This window comes from Lactuca sativa, chromosome 5 (assembly GCF_002870075.4).
Source record: "Lactuca sativa cultivar Salinas chromosome 5, Lsat_Salinas_v11, whole genome shotgun sequence".
Lineage (NCBI taxonomy): Eukaryota > Viridiplantae > Streptophyta > Magnoliopsida > Asterales > Asteraceae > Lactuca > Lactuca sativa.
This window is the reverse complement of record NC_056627.2, coordinates 164761183-164784617: the sequence shown is the minus strand read 5'-3', so window position 1 is coordinate 164784617 and position 23435 is coordinate 164761183.

The window sequence follows — 23435 nt, the reverse complement described above, 5'->3', positions numbered from 1 at the left end:
TTTTACCACAACATGGATAAAAAGAAACATTCATTAAAATGATTATTAAAATGACGATATGTATTTTTTTTAAAAAAAATAACCTGTACTTTGTTTTTGGTGGTGACATTGTGAAGCAAAAAAATAAAAAATAAAAAATACAATGGATCGAAAAATAAAAAATAAAAAACTACAATGGTTATTCTTCCAAACAATTATGTATCATCTACTTTTACATGTGCAAAGTAATTTGAACGAGAGTTAGCAACAATGAATCTGGAAAATAAGGATTCCTTTTGATTCAATCATCCGATTTCCAAATAATGAAAGAAACATTAATGTTCAACACCCACATGCAAAATACCATTTAAGCAAATCTAGTTCCCATATTTCCTATACCTTATACCAGTTCCACATCTAAACCGGTTCTAATACCCACTAAACCCGGTTCCGGTTTTTTAAACAAATTCGGTTAAAAAACCCGGATTAACCGGACCCGTTAGACTCATACCCGAAATACCCGGAACCCGGATAAGAGTAATTTTGAAACCCAATACCCGGACCGTTTAAGCAATTTCCGGGTATACCGGGTTCAGTCCGGTTTTCCGGTTCTAAATCTCATCCCTAAAATACATACAAGCGTCTTCGAACTTTATTATTTAAATATTATTTGTTTTTTTTTTTAATTTCGAACTATACTTTGTTATTTTAGGGTTATGAACAAAACCTATATAATTTCGATTGTTATTTTAAGGTTATGTCCCGAAATATATAATTTTATTGAGTTCTAAAACTATAAAAAAAATTATTAACAAAAAATAGTAACATGAACAATTTCTGTTATTTATAGCAACATACTTTCAAAGTACGTTGTTATTTTTTCTCATTTACGTTATCAACATGTGTATTACACAGATTTTAACTTATAAATGGATCTTAAAATTATATTATGTTCTATAGGGCATAATTATATTAAACGTCCTAACATACATAACATATATCAAATATTAAAATAAAAGTATATATTAATTTAAAATAATTAGTATAACAGTCTAAAAAAAACTTATATCTTATTAATTTTAATGAACATATTTGCAATTGTGAGGTTTCTCCAATGTGATATGATAATAAATCAAAAGTAAGCAATGTCCATTTGCTGAACATATGGAAATAGCAGTTTTGCCAACACCTCTAGCAAATAGAGTTGTTGACGCATCTATAATACTCATCATGATTATACAAAGAATGAAATTAAAGAATATTGATGAAGATAATAACGAATTAAAGTTGGTTAACATGTGTAGTGATTTTATATTAAATAAAAATATATATCAAAAATAGATGAATTAAATCCTTTTTAATAATATTAAATTAAATGATTATTTCTAAATTGATAAGGGTACATGATTTTAAAAGATTTAAAGATAATATTTACTTATTAAACGACTAGTTTATAACCCGTGAGAACCACAGTTATAAAATTAATTAAACTTTTATAGTAAAAAACTCAAAATTATTAATCAATTATTTCAAATAAATTATTTTAAATTAATTATTAATTAAGAGATATTTTTTAGTTATATACAATTATAATCATTCATTTAAATAAATACATGAAATTATATCACCTTATAATATATATTAGTTTTATTATTATTTTTTATTTTAATGTTATTAATTTAATATAATTAGGTGTGAAATTTGAAATTTGAAATTTGAAATGAAGAATCAATTATTAATTTAATGTAATTAGAATGAGAAATTTTAAATTTTAAATTTGAAATGGAGAATTAATAGGTTGACATGTGGCATGATAGGTGGCATATAATATTAATGTATTGAAACATGATAAATATACATATAATTATTTAGAAAATGTTTATGATTGACGGTATAATTGGAATGATAATCCGCATAAATAAGAATATAAGACTCATGAAAAAATTAAAATCTGTAGAGTATGTGCTCGTGTTGACAATTATACCCTTGGTCATAAGGAAATTACCTTTAAACTTAAAACAAATTGACAATAAGACTTAGTAAACATAGTTTGTTATTTAAACTTAAAACATATTGACAATAATAGACTTGGTCAACATAGTTTGTTAGGAACAATAAAAAAATTATTGTTGTAAAATCTTGTTTGTGGAATAACAAACTCAATGGCTTAAGCTAAAGATTAAGGAGATTACCTTTCAACTTAAAACAAATTGAAAATAATAGACTTGGTCAACATAGTTTGTTATTTAAACTTAAAACAAATTGATAATAATAGACTTGGTCAACATAGTTTGTTACGAACAACAATAAAAAATTATTGTTATAAAATCTTGTTTGTGGAATAACAAACTCAGTGGCTTAAGAAAAAGATTAAGACATGAAGAAGTAACTTTTAGGCCAAAGTCTAAGAGGTAAAGTCAAATATTGGGATCCTATTGCAGATTTGCAAAGTAGGATGATATAATGTGTATTTACTTTTAAAAAATAGTTGAAATATAATTGTTATTAATGATAATATGGGACAACATTGAAAGTGAAATTATATTATGATCAATGTGGTAGAATATATTGAATACATGTTCATTTAGGAGATTGTAACATAAATGGTCCATATGATTTGTAAACATTGTTGCCTAATATGTAACATCCATAAAAATTAGACAAATTTAAAATTTTCAAAACATTAAAGATCCATTAATGATTACAAATTCGTTTTCCAAAATAGTTTATATCAGAGTTTTCCCTAGAACCATAAACAGAATAAGAGGAGCTGTACGATCATGCACTCGCCTTGTCGCGATCCACTGATGTACCTGAAACAATAAACTGAAACTGTAAGCCCAAAAGCTTAGTGAGTTCCCTCAAAATACCAATACACTGCGCATAACACATATATATATAAACAACAACATGTACTGGGTCCACAACTTTACAGAGTGGATCACCCTGGACCCACAGTGTGAGTCTGGATTGCCTTACGGGCCCACATCTCACATCTGGCTCGCCATCGAGCCTACAGTACGAGTCTCCCTTAGCCCATATCTGGAATGCTCCTTGGTTTATATGTTATCGCACGGAGCAGTATCACCTCAACCCATCCCGCATAACACATCAACATATAACATAACCACTGAGCATGCAGTTAATCACATAACAACATAGGTAGCCATACATATCTACCTAACTGGCATAACCACTAACATGCAACACTACTCATACTCACATTCTAACACTGCTAGGATAACATATCCATTGGGCCGACCTTGGTGCCTTAGACCCCTTAGTATAGTGAGGATAACTCACCTCGCAACTGTCGTCTGAAACTAGGAAGCTCAGCTCCCGGATCACCTCCACAAACTCCACCACCTATATCTGACACATCACAAAGTTCATAAATTCCCAAGATACTCCCAGAAGTCCAATAGTCAACCCTCGGCCAAAATCCAAGTCAACTTTCAAGGTCAACAGTCCATGTTGAACTCAACTCGTCGAGTACCCTCAGCTACTCGCCGAGTTCCTGGCATGACTCGCCAACTCGCCGAGTCACTTGAGTGACTCGTCGAGTTCCTAGTGTCAGTGGCCGTAACTCCTTGGCTAACTCGCCGAGTTTTCCCTTTACAACTCGTTGTGCTCATACGTGTCCGAAGGTTGGGAAAACCCTAACCGACTCGCCGAGTCATTCTACTTACTCGCTGGGTCTATGACAATCTTCAACGGACTCGACGAGTTGTTCATCCAACTCGTCGAGTACATGAACATCTTCATGTGGCTCGCCGAGTTGACTATGCAACTCGGCGAATCCCCTTCAGACCTTCAACCATACATATACTTTTTAAGCCATGCAACGACTCCATATTGCAGATCTAAGCTCCTAGGGCATGCTTATCACGTAAAGTTGCAAACTTTACGTGCATGCAAGGCCCTAGAGACTCTAAATGACCAATCCAAGCTTTCAATGGAGCTCTACATCTTAGGAGAGTCTCATTCTTGCGAAAACTGGAAACTTTAAGGACTTAGAGACCCAAGAGAGTTCAGATCTGAAGTTGCAACCTCAGATCTTAGCTCAAACACAAGAAAGGCTTCCTAATAAGCTAGAAAAACCCTAAAATCCACCCAAAATAGATCTCGAAAGAAGAGGGGTTAGGATAACGGCTTAATACCTTCTAGAAAAGATGCCAACTGAGGTAGATTTCTGGTTCCACACGTTCCTTGCTCCTAGCCACTTGATTTCCAAGCTTCTTCCCACCAAGATCCTCTTTCCAAGCTTAAAAACACAAATGGGGTATGATCACACGAATTAGGGTGTGAGGGTGTCAAGTAACTATAAAGGGGAGGCTGGGGAAGGCCAGTGATCCTTTAAATAAGGTGCAATACCCTGAGATTTAGGGTTTCATCTTCCAGCTCCTACTCGTCGAGTCTCTTCTTGGACTCGGCGAGTAGGTCACTAAAATACGTGGACCAACCCGTTGCTACTCGACGAGTAGGGAAACCAACTCGTTGAGTAGACCTTGAATCAAAGAAATTCTTATACAAAATCGATACCTGAGAATCAGGGTGTTACAATTCTCCCCACTTGAACTAGACTTCGTCCTCGAAGTCTGTCGTGGCGAACAGCTCTGGGTAGTGCTCTCGCATCTCTGCCTCTGGATCCCACTTCCACTCGGACCCCCTCCGATGTTCCCACTGTACCTTCACCAAAGGTATCTCCTTGTCCCGCAGGACTTTCATCTTCTTTTCCAGTATGGCCATAGGCCTCTCTACGTAATTCAGGCGCTCATCGACATGAATATCATCCAACGACAACACTGCCTCCTGATCCATGATGCACTTTTGCAACTGCGAAACATGAAAAGTGTTGTGAATCCGAATAAGCTCCTCTGGTAGCTCTAGCCTGTAAGTCACCTTGCCAACCCTGGAATGATCCTGAACGGCCCAATGTAATGGGGACCCAATTCCCCCCTCTTCCTGAAGCGAATCACACCCTTCCAGGGTGAGACCTTCAGGAATACCATATCACCCACCTGAAATTCTAACTTAGATCGACGTTTGTCGGCGTAACTCTTCTGCCGACTCTGAGCGGTCTGCAACCGCTGCCTAATCTCCAGAATCTTCTCAGTAGTCTGCAAGACTACTTCCGTACGCCCCATCACCCTGTGTCCCACCTCACCCCAACAAACCGGGGTGCAACATCTCCGTCCATACAACAGCTCGAAAGGCGGGGCGCCAATGCTGGAATGATAGTTGTTGTTGTAGGAGAACTCTGTAAGCGGTAGGTGGGAATCCAACTCCCACCGAAGTCAATGACACACACCCTCAACATATCCTCGAGGGTCTGAATGGTTCGCTCGCTCTGACCGTCAGTCTGCGGATGGAATGATGTGCTAAAGTGCAACTGCGTGCCCAGTTCCTCATGGAACTTCTGCCAGAAACGGGAGGTAAACCTAACATCTCGGTCGGAGACAATGGATACGGGAACCCCATGGAGAGACATGATCTCGCGAACGTACATGTCGGCCAACTTCTTGGCCGACGAACTCTCCCGAATAGCCAAGAAATTAGCTCTTGGTCAATCGATCTACGATGACCCATATAACATCAAATCCCTTCACCTTCCTCGACAACTTGGTAATGAAATCCATCGTGATTTGTTCCTATTTCCACATGGGAATCTATAGAGGATGCAGCTTACCATGCGGCCTCTGATGTTTGGCCTTGACCATCCTGCATGTCAAGCACCTCTCGACATACCAAGCGATTTCTCGCTTCATACATGGCCACCAGTAACTCAAACTCAGGTCTCTATACATCTTGGTGGGCCTCGGGTGAATAGAAAAATGAGACTTATGAGCCTCCTCCATGACCGTTTGCCTGACCCCACCAGACATCGGAACCCAAACCCGACCGCATCGGGTCAATAATCCATGACTATCCTGCACAACCCGGGTATTCTCACCCTTGATCCTCTCCAACTTCCAATTCTTCGGTCGCATGCCCTCAACCTGGGCATCTCTGATCAAACTCACAAGCAGAGAATCCACCGCTATCCTCATACATCTCGCTGGGGTGGAAGACCCAGCTAACTAATGAGTTTTATACAAACAATCATATGTGTGCATGCAACCCTAGAATTGGATCTATGTTTTCACTATTAGATACACAACATTATGAACACATAATAAAACCCTAATGAGTCATACTATTTTCTAAATTCACCAAGAAGATTAGATTACATACCTCTTGTTGTTATATTGTAATAACAACTCAAATCCTCCTTGTAATGGCTTTAGAAAGCTTAGAGTCACAAGTGTCACTCCTCTAATGGCTCACAAACACCAAGAGCAAGAGGATGAAGAATGATAAGAGAAGAGGCACCCAAAAACGTGTGGAAACCCTAATGAAACTCTTTTTCCACGTTTTTGGTGCTCTAGGGATCCTTAAATAGTGAGGCTATTAGGGTTATCTAACAAGGAAACCCTAATTTGACTGCTTAGGCCCTAAAAAACCCATGGACTCCCTTGTTAGAGGCCTATGATGATTTCTAATGGGTTTCCCCATAGAATTCGTTCACCCCTCTAATATGGAGTCCATTAGCTCAATATTCAACTATCATACAATTAACAGTTCTAGTCCCTTAAGTTTTAATTAATGTCTTTTAGCCACAAAATTAATTCTTAATTATTTATTGACTAATATTAATTAAACAATATGATTTCTCTTTTAATATATTATTCTCATAATATATTAATAAATCATAATTAATCCTTTCTCTCTCTCTCCATAATTCATCCTATCAAGTTGCTTTGGTGAAGGCAACCCAAAAGGACCATGCACCATCGGGTCAAGTACATACCAAAATAGTTATGGACTTAGACACTAATCCAACACTAACATGCTGCTCAAAGCGTCCGCCACCACATTCGCTTTACCGGGGTGGTAAAGGATCTCACAATCGTAGTCCTAAACTACATCCAGCCACCTGCGCTGCCTCATGTTCAGGTTCGGCTGATCCATGATATGCCTCAAGCTCTTGTGATCCGTGTATATGGTGCAACGGACCCCATATAAGTAATGTCTCGATATCTTGAGAGCGAACACTACTGCTCCCAACTCCAAATCGTGCGTAGGGTATCTTGTCTCATGCGGCTTCAGCTATCGTGATGCATAGGCTATCACTCGTCCTATCTGCATGAGGACTGCCCCAAACCTGTGATGGATGCATCACAGAACACCACAAAATCCTCAACTCCCTTCGGGGGTGTCAAGACTGGGGCCTCGCATAACCGCTGTCGAAGGGTCTCAAATGCCCTTTGCTGCTCAGGGCCCCACCGGAATTCCACCCCCTTCCTCGTCAGACGAGTGAGGGGTACTGCAATCTTGGAGAAATCCTGAATGAATCTCCGGTAGTACCCTACTAATCCCAAAAAGCTCCTGATGTCTGAGGGAGATTTCAGAACCTCCCACTGCATGACCGCCTCGATTTTGGCCGGATCGACCAAAATCCCCTCCTAGTTAACGAGATGCCCAAGGAACTGGACCTCTCGTAACCAAAAGTCGTACTTTGATAACTTGGCATAGATCCGTTCTCGCCTCAAGACTCCCAATAACTCCCGTAGATGCTCCTCATGCTGCTCTCGGGTCTTGGAATACACCAAGATATCATCTATGAATACAATGATAAAACGATCGAACATCGATCTGCAGACCCGATTCATCAGGTCCATAAATACTGCTGGTGCGTTGGTGAGCCCAAACGGCATCACCACGAACTCATAATGTCCATAACGAGTCCGAAACGCGGTCTTCTCCGCGTCCTCCTCCCTCACTCTAACCTGATGATACCCGGATCTCAAATCAATATTGGAAAACCAAGATGCACCCTGTAACTGATCGAAGAGATCATCTATCCTCGGGAGTGGATAACGGTTCTTCACCGTTAACTTGTTCAACTCCCTATAATCAATGCACATCCGGTGCGAACCATCCTTCTTCCTGACGAAGAGGATCGGTGCTCCCCATGGAGAACTACTAGGTCGAATAAACTGCTTGCCTAGCAGTTCCTGCAGCTGTGATGACAACTCCTGCATCTCAGGCGACGCCAATCAGTACGGCGCCTTGGCGATAGGGGCCGCACCTGGCACCAGGTTGATCTGGAACTCGACATGCCTCTCCGAAGGTATCCCTGACAACTCCTCTGGGAACACATCAACAAACTCTCTAACCACTGGAACCTTCAAAACTGGAGTCTGATCCCTGACTCGCGTATCCATCACATACGCTAGGTAACCCGCATACCCGTGCTGAATGTCCTGTCGAGCCCTGGCGGCTGAACAAAACCCTGATCCCACTATGGTACCCTCACCATATACGATCATTTCTCCCCCACTTGGGGTTCGAACCACTACCCGCTGACCCTCGCAATCAATCATGGCACTGAATCGACTGAGCCAGTCCATCCCCACAATCATACATACATCCTTCATGCGAATTAGAATCAAGTCTATTGGAAAAGGTATCCCGAAGATCTCCATCTCGCATCCTCGGTAGACCGAAGAAGCAGAAACCCCGTGTTCGTTAGCGATAGAGACTCGCAACGGACACTCTAGTTCGCCTACTAGCACTCTGAACTCCCTACTAAATGTATGAGATACAAAAGACCGACTCACCCCCGAGTCAAATAAAACCAATGCAGGTAAGGAGTTCACAAGAAACGTACCTAATCACAGGTACAATAGATAAGCATACGACATATATAGTAAATAAGATAAAGGATAGAAACATACCAGCAACCACATCCGGTGCTGCCTTGGCCTCCTCGGCCATAAGCTGGAAGGCACGCCCTTGAGCCTTCGGAGGCTCTGCCTTAACTGGCCTCCCATCAGGAATCCTCAATGTAGCTAACACGAAAACCTGCGCCGGCTTAGCGGCAAGCAACGGACAGTTGGCCTTCACGTGGCCAACCTGATCACAGTGATAACATAACCTCATACCCTGAACCGGGACTGCCTGGCAACAGTCCTTCGCGTAATGCCCCTCCTTGCCACACATGTGGCACCCACTACCAGCTCGACACATACCAGAATGACCCTTGCCACACTTTCCACAAGTGCGGCTCTACTGACCCCCGGTCCTAAAAACAACGGTCTTAGGCCGCTTCAGTGCCGGCTGCGACTGTGTCAGGGCCTGCCGCTGCTCCCTTGACTGCAGCTCAATCTCCAACTCATGCCGCCTAGCGGCCTCCTGCAACTCCGAAAGAGTATCACATCACTGGGTAGACACAAACTAACGGATGCTAGCCTTGAGCATGCTCAGATAACGAGTCATCTGAGCCTGCTCGGAAGCAAACTCTGGGCAGAACATCGCTCTCTCTGTAAACATGCGGGTGATCTCCGTTACTGACTCCCTATCCTGTCTCAAACTCAAAAACTCCTGTGACAACCATTCCCGCTCGACCTGTGGAATGAATCGGGCACGGAACATATCCCTGAATTGCTCCCAAGTAACAGCAGCTCTCTGATCATCAGTGTACGACCCAGTCGCCAAACTCCACCAGTCCTTGGCCCCGGACCTTAGCAGGTTCAGAGCACACCTGAACTTCTGGTCAGTAGGGCACGAGCAAGTAAAGAAACACCCCTCCACATCTGAGATCCACCTCATAGCCTTGATGGGGTCTTGCGTCCCATCAAATGTAAGGGGCTGCGTGTTATTGAAGTCCCTATACTGGAAGCCTCGAGTGGCTCCTCCTCCCCCCTTCCACTGTTACAGCCGATGCAGCTGTAGCGGCAGCCGTCTCCGCAAGGGCTGCGTATCGCTCGTCGAAGTACTCGACCATGACGGTCTTAATAGACCCAAACATCTCCGGCAGCTGTGCCCGGAAAGCAGCAACAACCTCATCATGCAGGATCTCCCGAATCCTGGCATCCAACTCCTCTGTACCCATCGGCATCACGGGCTCAGGTGCGGTTGGCCCCTCCTGGCCTCCATCTCCTGATCCTGATCCTGAACCAGATCCAGTCACAAAGCGTCTCGTCATCACCATTCTGAAACATACCACAAGATATCAGATAATCCACATAAATAGCTGGGAGCCAACTCCCGACTAAACCCTAGGGGTTGTGACTTCCTTGATACGTGTATGTGTCCTGTGCTTTCAGTAGTACATGCCCATACTACCTTCCACACCTACCCATATTTATCTCAAGTATCACCACAACACCCTACTAATACATAAACATAACGAGCGCTCAATCCTCACTCCTAGAGGAATGCTAGATATCTCATAACCCATTCATCCATGAAACTTCCACCAACCATGTAACACTAGTTTATGCTAGCCATACATAACGCTGGACCCTATAGACTTTCGAATATCCGATCCTACCCAAAGCCCTAATCAATAAGAACAGAACATAAGGTCAAACCCAACATTCTCATGCTAAAAGATCTTAATTATGTATAACCGTGACGCATACACTAAGCAACTACAATAATGATGTCAATCTCATATAAGGAAAAACCTAGGCTAGCAGGCATCATATAATCAGGAATTTCTATCATGCAATTCCTGAAGATCCCTAGCCTATCTCTAGCATGCCATTCTAACATATCACATAATCAAATAACTGTATGGTATTTTGGGGTCTACTTACTAGCTCCAGCTGATTGTACACCCTGCATCCTCCTTTACTTATTTTGAAAACCATTTTAGAAATCATTTTGAAAACCTTTCCTTGATTTGAGACTGCATTCACACGCATGTTCCTCTAATTCACTAAAACCAAGGCTCTGATACCAACTTGTAACATCTATAAAAATCATACCAAATTTAAACTTTTCAAAATATTAAAGATCCATTAATGATTACAAAATCGTTTTCCAAAATAGTTTATATTAGAGTTTTCCCCAGAACCATAAATAGAATAGGAGGAACTGTACGATCATGCCTTCGCCTTGCCGCGATCCTGATGTACTTGAAACAATAAACTGAAACTGTAAGCCCGAAAGCTTAGTGAGTTCCCCCAAAATACCGATACACTACACATAACACATATATATAAATAACAGCATGTACTGGGTCCACAGCTTTACAGAGTGGATCACCCTGGACCCACAGTGTGAGTCTGGATTGCCTTACGGGCCCACATCTCACATCTGGCTCACCATCGAGCCTACAGTACGAGTCTCCCTTAGCCCATATCTGGAATGCTCCTTGGTTTATATGTTATCGCACGGAGCAGTATCACCTCAACCCATCCCGCATAACACATCAACAAATAACATAACCACTGAGCATGCAACTAATCACATAACAACATAGGTAGCCATACAGATCTACCTAACTGGCATAACCACTAACATGCAACACTACTCATACTCACATTCTAACACTGCTAGGATAACATATCCATTGGGCCGACCTTGGTGCCTTAGACCCCTTAGTATAGTGAGGATAACTCACCTCGCAACTGTCGTCTAAAACTAGAAAGCTCAGCTCCCGGATCACCTCCACAAACACCACCACCTATATCTGACACATCACAAAGTTCATAAATTCCCAAGATACTCCCAGAAGTCCAATAGTCAACCCTCGGCCAAAGTCCAAGTCAACTTTAAGGTCAACAGTCCATGTTGAACTCAACTCGTCGAGTACCCTCAACTACTCGCCGAGTTCCTGGCATGACTCGCCAACTTGCCGAATCACTTGAGTGACTCGTCGAGTTCCTAGTGTCAGTGGCCGTAACTCCTTGGCTAAATCGCCGAGTTTTCCCTTTACAACTCGTTGTGCTCATACGTTTCCGAAGGTTGGGAAAACCCTAACCGACTCGCCGAGTCATTCTACTTACTCGCTGGGTCTATGACAATCATCAACGGACTCGACGAGTTGTTCATCCAACTCGTCGAGTACATGAACATCTTCATGTGGCTCGCCGAGTTGACTATGCAACTTGGCGAGTCCCCTTCAGACCTTCAACCATACATAAACTTTTTAAGCCATGCAACGACTCCATATTGCAGATCTAAGCTCCTAGGGCATGCTTATCACGTAAAGTTGCAAAGTTTACATGCATGCAAGGCCCTAGAGACTCTAAATGACCAATCCAAGCTTTCAATGGAGCTCTACATCTTAGGAGAGTCTCATTCTTGCGAAAACTGGAAACTTTAAGGACTTAGAGACCCAAGAGAGTTCAGATATGAAGTTTCAACCTCAGATCTTAGCTCAAACACAAGAAAGGCTTCCTAATAAGCTAGAAAAACCCTAAAATCCACCCAAAATAGACCTAGAAAGAAGAGGGGTTAGGATAACGGCTTAATACCTTCTAGAAAGGATGCCAACTGAGGTAGATTTCTGGTTCCACACGTTCCTTGCTCCTAGCCACTTGATTTCCAAGCTTCTTCCCACCAAGATCCTCTTCCCAAGCTTAAAAACACAAATGGGATATGCTCACACAAATTAGGGTGTGAGGGTGTCAAGTAACTGTAAAGGGGAGGCTGGGGAAGGCCAATGATCCTTTAAATAGGGTGCAATACCCTGAGATTTAGGGTTTCATCTGCCAGCTCCTACTCGTCGAGTCCCTTCTTGGACTCGGCGAGTAGGTCACTAAAATACGTAGACCAACCCACTGCTACTCGACGAGTAGGGCAACCAACTCGTCGAGTAGACCTTGAATCAAATAAATTCTTATACAAAATCGATACCTGAGAATCGGGGCGTTACATATACATCTATATATTCCAACATTTTGGTTTTATGCACCTTGACATCGATTGTTGCTGTCATGATTGTTGTTTTAATGAAGGAAAAAGTGTAAACCGCACCTTCACCAAAAAAACAGTTTTCAATTCAATAAAGACGGAAATCAAATAGCATTCGGCAAAGGAAGTTCAATGACAGAATGTGAATTAAGAAGAGTTAGAATTATTAAATATTTTAACACGAAAGAAAGGAAAAATAAAGCAATTTGCATACGTGATAAACATATTCAAAACACCATTCCATACATGATTCATAATATAACAACAAAACAAACATTGCAGAGGATAATGAAACCTGTTATGGATGATGGATGATGGAAGTAGGCAGCAACGAGTGTAAAAAGAGGTTGAAGAAACTTTTTTTTTTCGTGATTGAGAGGTTGAAGAAACAATTTTTTTCCTGATTTGTATGATACGTAATATATATAGGGTTAATAAGGATATATAGAATGGTAAACAGTGATTTTATAAGATATCTATATCTATATATCTTAACAAAATATGGAAAAAGGGTATAATTGGAAAACATGAGTCCTGATATTATATTAAGTTAAAATAATTATAAAAAAAATATGATTTACATCGATAATTAATAAGATATAATTAAATGACCGGATTTGAAATTGGTAAGGGGACATGAATTTGAAAAGATTTAAAGATAATATTTCCTTATTAAACGATTTAATCATAAATGTCTGGATTCTATGTATTGAAATATGATAAATATACATATATTTATTTTGGAAAGTGTTTATGATTGACGTTATAATTGGAATGATAATCTGCATAAATAAGAATATAAGATTCATGAAAGAAATTAAAATTTGTAGAGTTTGTGCTCGTGTTGACAATTATACTCTTGGGCATAAGGAAATTACCTTTAAACTTATAACAAATTGACAATAATAGACTTGGTCAACATAGTTTGTTATTTAAGTTTATAACAAATGGACAATAATAGACTTCGTCAACATAGTTTGTTACGGACAATAAAAAAAATTATTGTTATCAAATCTTGTTTGTGGAATAACAAACTCAGTTGCTTAAGCCAGAGATTAAGGAGATTACCTTTAAACTTAAAACAAATTGATAATAATAGACTTGGTCAACATAGTTTGTTATTTAAACTTAAAACAAATTGACAATAATAGACTTGGTCAACATAGTTTGTTACGAACAATTAAAAAAATTATTGTTATAAAATCTTGTTTGTGGAATAACAAACTCAGTGGCTTAAGCCAAAGATTAAGGGACGAAGAAGTAACTTTTTGGCCAAAGTCTAACCGGTAAAGTCAAATATTGGGATTCTATTGTAGATTTGCAAAGTCTGATGATATAATGTGTACATACTTTTAAAAAATAGTTGAAATATAATTGTATCATGCTACAAAACAGAACTAATCAATATGATTCCAAACAAAATTTTCTTTTAATTAGTGTAAAGATCCTAAATGTAGACAAATTATAAGAAAGTTTGGTAGTAGAAATCAAAATTAGTACCTCCAAATCAGTAAGATTGCAATGATGGATGAATACAGAAGTATAATCATAGTATGTGTAGGTGGTAACAATGCCATCGGTTGCATTCTGACTACTGCTGTCTTCAAATTTGAAGAACACATTAGTGTTTTTTTGACTTAATACATAACAGACTTAATTAATTAAAAAAGAATGAGTACCAAATATGTAGCCAACAGACCACATGTCAACATAGTTTGTTATTTAAGTTTAAAACAACTTGACAATAATAGACTTGGTCAACATAGTTTGTTACGAACAATAAAAAAAATTATTGTTATAAAATCTTGTTTGTGGAATAACAAACTCAGTGGCTTAAGCCAAAGATTAAGGAGATTACCTTTAAACTTAACACAAATTGACAATAATAGACTTGGTCAACATAGTTTGTTATTTAAACTTAAAACAAATTGACAATAATAGACTTGGTCAACATAGCTTGTTATGAACAATTAAAAAAATTATTGCTATAAAATATTGTTTGTGGAATAACAAACTCAGTGGCTTAAGCCAAAGATTAAGGGATGAAGAGTAACTTTTTGGCCAAAGTCTAACCGATAAAGTCAAATATTGGAATCATATTGCAGATTTGCAAAGTAGGATGATATAATGTGTACATACTTTTCAAAAATAGTTGAAATATAATTGTGTTAGGTCCAGAAGGTGTTGCGTCTTGGGCTCGCTATTTAGTCCATTTAGTCTCCGGTATGGGCCTGTCCATCCGTGAGTTATTTTATAGGGTTTTGTATTTATAGGTGCTTGCATGCATCCTAGTATGTGGGATTCTTGGAAATTATTTTGTCAAGCATTTGATCTTTATCTTTTGTAACCCTAATATCCTCTACAGCGGAAGTTCTTAATCGAGCTCTGCTGAGGATTGAATCAATTGAATCATTCGACATATTCAAATTCATTCTTGTGTTTTATATTGGTGTTTTTCGCTTTCGTGATTTACCTGTTATAAGATCTAAACGATCAAAGAGTTTCTTAAACTCATCAATTGGTATCAGAGCAGGAGGCTGTGTAATTCATACACATCTCTTCTGTGAAAGAAGTGATTAGAGTTTATTCCGCATTTACTGATATTTATTGAGCCGTCACTCCATAATTTACGAATCTCAGTAATTATTCATCTTGCCCTAATATTAAGTATTACAAGTCTGATCTTACAACAGGTTAAACGATCAAACATGGACGATTCTCAATCCAATCCTATCAACATCTCAAACAGTATAGGATCTACAACCAAGATTCCAATTCTCTACACTAAAGATTACGAGGTTTGGGCGCATAATTTCGAAGACTACGTCATTGGATCTAAAGATAATGGGTATCTGATATGGGAGGCCATTGTGTCTGGACCATTTGCTCATTCAGGAACATCCAGAATTATTAAAACTCAAAAGGAGTATAATGATTTGTTAAAAGATGTGAAAGATGTTGCTCAGGACGAAAAGGAGAAGTTTCAGTGCAACATCAAAGCATTGAGACTGATTCGATTCGCTCTTCAATTTGACACATTTAGATTGGTAAGTTCCTGAAGTACTGCTAAAGAAATTTGGGATCGGCTGCGAGAGCTGTATTCTACAGATGAAGATCTGGAGCACTCAATTCAGACCTTGCTCCTATCTGAATTTGGAGAGTTCAAGCAAAGCCCTGATGAATCTGTTACACAGACTTTTGATCACTTCAATCATCTTCTCAGCAAGATGATCAAACATGATATTGAAAGGAAGCTTATTGAACAGAAGGTCACTTTTCTGAATGGTCTAAGATTCGAATGGAGAGCTGTTATGTCAACAGTCAAAGCACACGAACAGTTCAAATCCTACTCGCTGGCGAAACTTGTGGGAATTCTGAAATCCCAAGAAAAGATAGTACTGCAAGAGAAGAGCGTGGTTTCTAGTCTGGGGTCTCTGGCACTCTTATCCAAGGGTAAAAGTGTAGAAGAAGATGAAGAGGATCTTAATCTGGGAGATCACGATCTGACAGCCGAAGATTATGCTTTAATGGTGTCAAATCCCAGAAGATTTATCAAGAAAAAGTTTCCTTCCAACAAAAATCGCAATTGGCAAGGAAGCTATAGTTCCGAAAGAGTAAAAGATGAACTGAAAGTTGAGGAGTCGAAAACGGAAGCTAAGGGTGAAGCTGACTCTGGTGTCAGTTGCTTCTACTGTGGGGGAAAGAATCACTACGCAAAGGATTGTGTGCTGAAGAAGATGGCTGAGAAAGATGAAGAGGCAATTCTTATGTAAAAGCTGGAGGAGATTAAAAGGAAGAAAGCTGCTACTAATCCCTCTATGAATGCTCTTATTGTGCAGGGTTCGGCAGAGGATGACGAGTTCGGTGGCGTACAGGTGTGGTCGACCGATTCAGAAGATGATGAGGTGAGAAAGCCTTCGCATGGAAAGGCTTATGTTGCAAAAGATGATGAAACCAGTGGAAGATGTCTGATGGTGATGGACGTATCTCAGATGAGGGGATATAATACTGATGGTGGAAATGACGAGGCCAAGGAGCGAGAGGACTTATGCTTCATAGCAAAACCTCTCAGTGTGCAGATCTGTGAACTTGATGAACTGATCAAGAAGGTACAATCTGTTTTTATTGCGTTTAAAATTCCACAAAAATCATATGAAAAGGAATTAAATAACCTGAATTCAAGAATCTCAAATCTAGATAGTTGTTTAACTCAAACACGGGTCACAAATTCTAACCTAACCGACCAAATAAGCAGGGTGTCATCCAAGAGTGAGGAGCGAAGGATGTGGATTGAGCAGAAGGAGTCGGAGCTAATTAAGACTAGAGATGAAAACATTTATTTGCAAAGAGACAATTTGAAATTGTTAAAACAAAGGAATGTTTTTTGTTTATGTCACACCCCCGAACCAGACGGCGGAAACGTCCGAGGGCTATTGTGACTCAATTGAATACCATCACAATGAATATACATGAAACATAACATCATACAATACCAAGCATTGGAATATTACAACTGGTTGCGTTTACATTCAGTACATAGTTCAAAACATTACATTCTCAAAAGTAGATCGTTCAATACTAGTTAAACAAACAACAAGACATCACTGAGTACATTTTTCCTTTGGTTTACCTGTTACCTGAGAATACAAGTATTTTGAAAAAACGTCAACATATGAAATGTTGGTGAATTCATAAGTAATGTTTGAAATACAGTGGTTTGTATTGTTTTGAAAATCACCAGAAAATCCGATATTTTCTGAAAAGAACTTAGTATAAAAAGTGTGAAGATCCGTAAGTATGCTTGTTTGTTTCTATAAATGTAGGAGTACGATTTGTAAAACTCGATATGTAATTTGTAGGTGTATTAATTGAAAACCCTAGGAAAACCCGACGTTTCCCTATTACTTTGCATTAAATAATTTATGTTTTGTTTCTTCGTTACGATAGGTGTATTCGTTGAGCTTCGGAGACGTTGGATTAATTGCGAGTTGTGAATTGTTGTAAACATACATTAATGAAAACGACCAGTTGACAACCGTACAAACGATCCCTTAGGCGTCGTTTGCACTATTCACTTAACCCAACCACCCGGACTCATGTAGCCCCACAACCGAGGGGAAAAGAAGAGGGTGCGAAACCCCGGTATTTCCCTACGTCGTTCAAGGCTATCGTGAATGCGAAGGACCCTTAGTCCGACTCGCATTTGGTGAATTCTCGACTTTACTAGCAGCACCAGAAGGCCCTTGGGGTCCAACAGCACAAAGCCTGTAAGAGTCCTTTTACACGAAATTAGGTCATATAAGACCCAACTACATGTAAGCGAGGTTCCTTCGGGCCTAAAGATCATGTCATCGGGCTAGCTAGGCCCAACAAGCATGATTTGAAACTTTTGGGCCCAAAGACAGTGTATCGACGTCTGGTGTATTCTCACGTGTGTATTGACTTCCCGAATTTTCCGCGTGTGTATTGAAGTTTCGTCGTGTTAGTAATTTCGGATTCATTATTGATTCGAGACCGAATCAATTCGTTTGATAACGAGTTTTGGTGTTGAAGGTGTATTATAAATTGCCGATAGTCGAGATGCTAATATTTCCTCATGACGGATTTATTATTTAAAACATTAGGATGTGTCTTTATTTCAGCCCCTTTCTTTTGGATAATTACACATTTAGCCCTTTGTATAAAATAAATTTCTATTTTAGTCCTCAAACCATTTTTCTTGACACTTTAGTATCAAAACTTATAGAAAAGTTATTTTTCAGCTCAAAGATTATTTGGAAAACAGTTTTAGTCCACCAAATGAAATTTTTCTCTGCTGGAACCCTCATTTTCGCAGTTTTTACACTTTTGGCCCAAAATAGAGAATTTTTGCATTTTTGGTCCCTTTTAAATATGAAAAGCATTTTTAACCTTTGAAATGGACTTGGGACACTAGTAGTCCCCTGTTTTACAGAAAAATGCATTTCCAGCCCCTCAACTTTACAATTTTCGCATATTGGGCCTTATTGGGCCGAAAAGTTCATTTTTGGCCCATTATGCTTAAAAGTTCACATTTTAATCCTTCCAAAGAGTAAGTTTCTGGAAAATACCTTATTGAAACTGTTTTGACTCATTTCCTCCATCAGAATTTGTATTTTGTCATTTTGGGCCCTTTAACTTTATATTTTCAACATTTTGAGTCCAAAAATGTGATTTTTAGCCCAATGAGTTCATGTTAACCAAGTTGGTTATTTCTCTAGAAATGATTTGTGTGTAATAATATGTTTAACACTTGTTTCATACATCCTAATGCAAATCTCGATTTTTAGGACTTTTTGACTAGTTTCAACACCATAATCACATATAAACATGTAAATAAGCATAGAAATCATACAAAGCATACATATAATCATAGATATACACATTTGCTTGTATTCCCCCCCCACAAAACTTATAAAAACCGAGAAATAGGGGGTATGAAGCTCACCTTGGGTGTGGTTTCGGTTTTGGAGAAAAGATGGAAGAAAAATGAGATGATTTTCGGCCCTAGCACATTTTGATGAAGATCTCGGCCTTGAGGTGTTTCTAGGATGCAAGATCATGAGTTTGAATGAATTAAGTGGTGATTTTTGGATGAAATGAAGTAGCTAGTTTAAGGATCTAAGAGATTTCTTACCTTAGATGTTGATTTTTGTGTAAAAATCCTCTTGATTTCTCCTTAGATCTCGAAATATGGATGAGTTATGAGAGAGTTTCCTTGAGAGAAAAGTGAGTGAATTGTGTGTGTGTGTGTGTGTGTTGGAATCGGCCGAGAATGAGAGAGAGGGAGAAGAAGAGAGTGGTTTGCATGGAGAGATGAGATTTTCATGGATGTTTGAGGTGTAAAACTTGGATATCCCCCATACAAAAGTGAGGTGTCATGCCAATAGTCCACTTCCTCTTCTTGGGCTTGTCTTGGGCCGAGATTTGGAAAGGAAGAAAAGATTTTTGGGCTTTATTGCCCCTAAGCCCATATTATAGTTAGTTTGGATGATCTTTGGCCCAAAAAAATATAATATGATTTTTACACTTTGTTGAGCTAGTTTGAGTTAATTATGATTCATAATATTTAATTTATTTCATTATAGGTCCAATATGGCCCAAAATGTTGAAATACATGAATGTGGGTCTAATTAGAGCCCATTAGTTCTAATCCCATGATAGTCAAATTGGAGGCTTATTGGCCCAATAGGTCCAATAAGGAAGTCCTAGTCCAACATAGACTTAACAAGAACCTCTAGGGTTTCCAATTGCTTATTGACTATTTGTAGCACTTGTATGGTGTATTAGTTTGAAAATTAGATGTCATAGAGTAAGCATCTTACATGCTCTTTAAGTTTTTGATTCTACATTTTACTTGAGTGTAGAGATTACATGACACCAAATTTCTGGTTGTGACAGTTTAATCGCTAAAAGGCTTTATGCTAACATTACTCAACTGCATCTGAATTGTGAAATAGGGCAGAAGATACATCGCATGATTCTACCCTTCCTTGAGTTTAAGGAGGATGAAATCGATGCTGAAGCATACAACTGTGAAAGTGTTGTATCTTCCGATGATGTGAATCCCACTTATATGTATGGTCTGGACAAAATAGAATCTTTTATAAAGTCCAAAGATCATAAGGACATGCTTAAAAATCTTCTGGATGAAAATGATAAGCTGAAACTCAAGACCGAAACCATACAAAAATTTGACTCATTGAGTACCAATTTAAGTTCAGAAAACAAAATTGATGTTGAAAACGCATCTGAACTTGATGAGGACGATGATATGAGTGAAATTTCTGTAGAGGTTGAAGTCGACTGTTCTGAGTTTGTCAATAGCGAACCCGAAAACCACAAAAATCTGATTTCTGAAAATTCTGTGGAATTCGCTCGTTTGTCCAAAACTAAGTCTCCAGCCCTTAAAGAAAAAGCTGTTGTGTTTCAGAAGGTTAGAACTACTCCCAATCAGGTGTATAAGGTCACAGGAGTAACTGAACATCAAACAGCCGAACTCACTGCCATAGTGAACGAAGATAATGCAGATGGCTGTGATGAGTTTTTCTGGTCAGCACCCATAGACAATGCATATGAAACGGTTAGTCTGTCGGAGCGAACATCCTGGAAGACCAAAGGAAGATATGTGCCAGAACCGCTGAATAAGCCTACCAACTTTGACGTACCTGGTACAAGTGGCACCAAAGAAATTCCTGTAGAAGAAGTCACCTCCACAAGCGAATCCTCATCTATGAAAAGTGAACCGACTGCCAAGAAGCTGAAACAAAAAGCCAATATCCACAGACAACCGAAACAGGTGAAAAATCAAAACCAGCAGAGAAATCTTAGATACAAGAAAAATCTCAGAGCGAAAGCAGTTTTGGCGCTCTCAAAATCCTCATTACTCTTACCATGATAAAGATTCTAAGTCAAAGAGAAAGACTTTCGGGCCACACAAAGCACAAAACCGAAAGGATAGGTTTGGTCCCGAAAGCAGCAGCAACCGAAGAGCTAATTTTGGTCCCCCAAGTAATAACAGGCAAAGACCTGATTTCAGTCGATCAAGCTTTTATAATAAAAGACCAAGTTTCGGACCACCAGCCAACAACAACCAAAAATCCAACTTCGGCTCATCATCGAGCAGCTACCGAAGGTCCAAGTTCGGTCCCTCTAATGACCATAAACGAAAGGGTCATTTCGAACCTCAAGTTAGGAAAAACTCTCATTCTAAATTCTCTTTCTCTAATTCTTCTCATTCTAAACCCTCTTCTAAACCCAATTCAGTCTCTGCACAAAATTCAAGATCATCAACGAACTTGAAAGGGAAAACGAAGGTTTCCTCAGTCAAGGAGGACCGAAAGCAGTCTAGTGCTCAAACCCCAGAATCTGAATCCAAAATACCTGAAACTAATTCTAACAAAATCAAAGTGTTTACTATTAAAAGAAATGATGAAACAACCTTAGTAAAACGCACATATCTTGTTGATGTTTCTCTTACTATTCCTGTTCCTGTGAAAGGCTCACGTGAACCCAAGAAACTTTGGGTTCCTAAATCTGCTTAATTTTTGCAGGTTATTAGTTACGAGCAGTTTGACGAAGAATGGTACATTGACAGTGGTTGCTCACGTCACATGACAGGAAGGAAGGAAGAGTTAAGGGAGTTTCGATCACTTCATAATGGTGGCAATGTCAAGTTTGGTAACAACTCCTATGGAACGATAAAGGGTTATGGGATGATAACCAATGGAGACTTCACGATAAGAAAGGTGGCATACGTAGAAGGATTGCAGCATAATCTCATTAGTGTATCTCAACTGGTGGGTGGTACCGGTCTCAAAGTATCATTCGACGACGAAGGTTCAGAGATTATAGAGAAGAAATCCAACAAGGTCATTCTCAAATCAGATCGAAAAGGCGAAATGTTTCCTCTGAATCTCAGACCAATCAAAGGAAATCCAACCATATGTCTTTTGTCCAAAGCTCATTCTGACGAAAGCTGGTTGTGGCACCAAAGGCTCTCTCATCTCAACTTCAAAGACATCAACAAGCTTGTCACCGGAGGTCATGTTCGGGGTCTTCCATTGCTCAAGTTTGATCGAGAACACTTATGTGCTGCATGCGAAATGGGGAAACAAAGTCGTCAAAGTCACCCATCAATTATAAACACAAAAGTTGTTGAACCACTTGAGTTGCTTCACATCGACTTGTGTGGTCCATCATCAATCGAGAGCATTGGCGGTAACAAGTACATTCTTGTTGTTGTTGATGATTTCTCACGTTTTACATGGGTATTCTTTCTGAAGAACAAATCTGAGGCCACTTCTAAGCTAAAGATGTTTATCAAGCAGGTTGAAGTGCAACTGAGAAAAATCATTCGAAACATTAGGAGCGACAATGGACTGGAATTCAAGAACAAAGAACTCGAAAACTTTTTGGCAGAAAAGGAACCAGTCATAACTTCTCAGCCCCTTACACACCTCAACAGAATGGTATTGTCGAAAGGCGAAACCGATCCTTGTGTGAGGCGGCCCGAACTATGCTAAGTTTTGCTTCTCTTCCCTTATATTTATGGGCTGATGCTATTGCTGCAACATGTTTTACGCAGAATAGGCCTTATCTCAACAAGTGTTTCTCTCTCACTCCTTATGAGATCATCAATAACAGGAAGCCGAACGTAAAATTCTTCCATGTGTTCGGTTCACGGTGCTTCATCTTCAACTCCAAAGAACATCGTAACAAATTTGATGTTAAAGCTGATGAAAGAATTTTTCTGGGATATTCTCTTACTTCAAAAGCATATCGGGTTTTAAATAAGCGTTCTAGAAAGATTGAAGAAACCTATTATGTGACTTTCGATGACAGCTACGTCAAGAAGCTAAAGACTACTGAAGAAGCAATTGGAGAGATTTTCTCTCAAACAGGTCAAGTCATAGCCACGATTGCTAATTTATTTGATCAGTTCGTAGACATGTTCGATGAACCTGAGAAAGTCACTCTCTCAGAAGCCAAGGCGGCAGACAACAAAATCGATGATCTGAAGTAGATTGTCGAAGATGCAGCCAAACAAATGGGAGAAGGAGAACAAGTTCGAAACGAACCTCCTCAGCACGACACTTCAGTTGAGGGGGAGAGTCTATTTTCTTCAAATCAAATGAACTCACAATTTCAGGGGAAGAATTCCATTCCTGTAGCACCCGAAAGCCCAG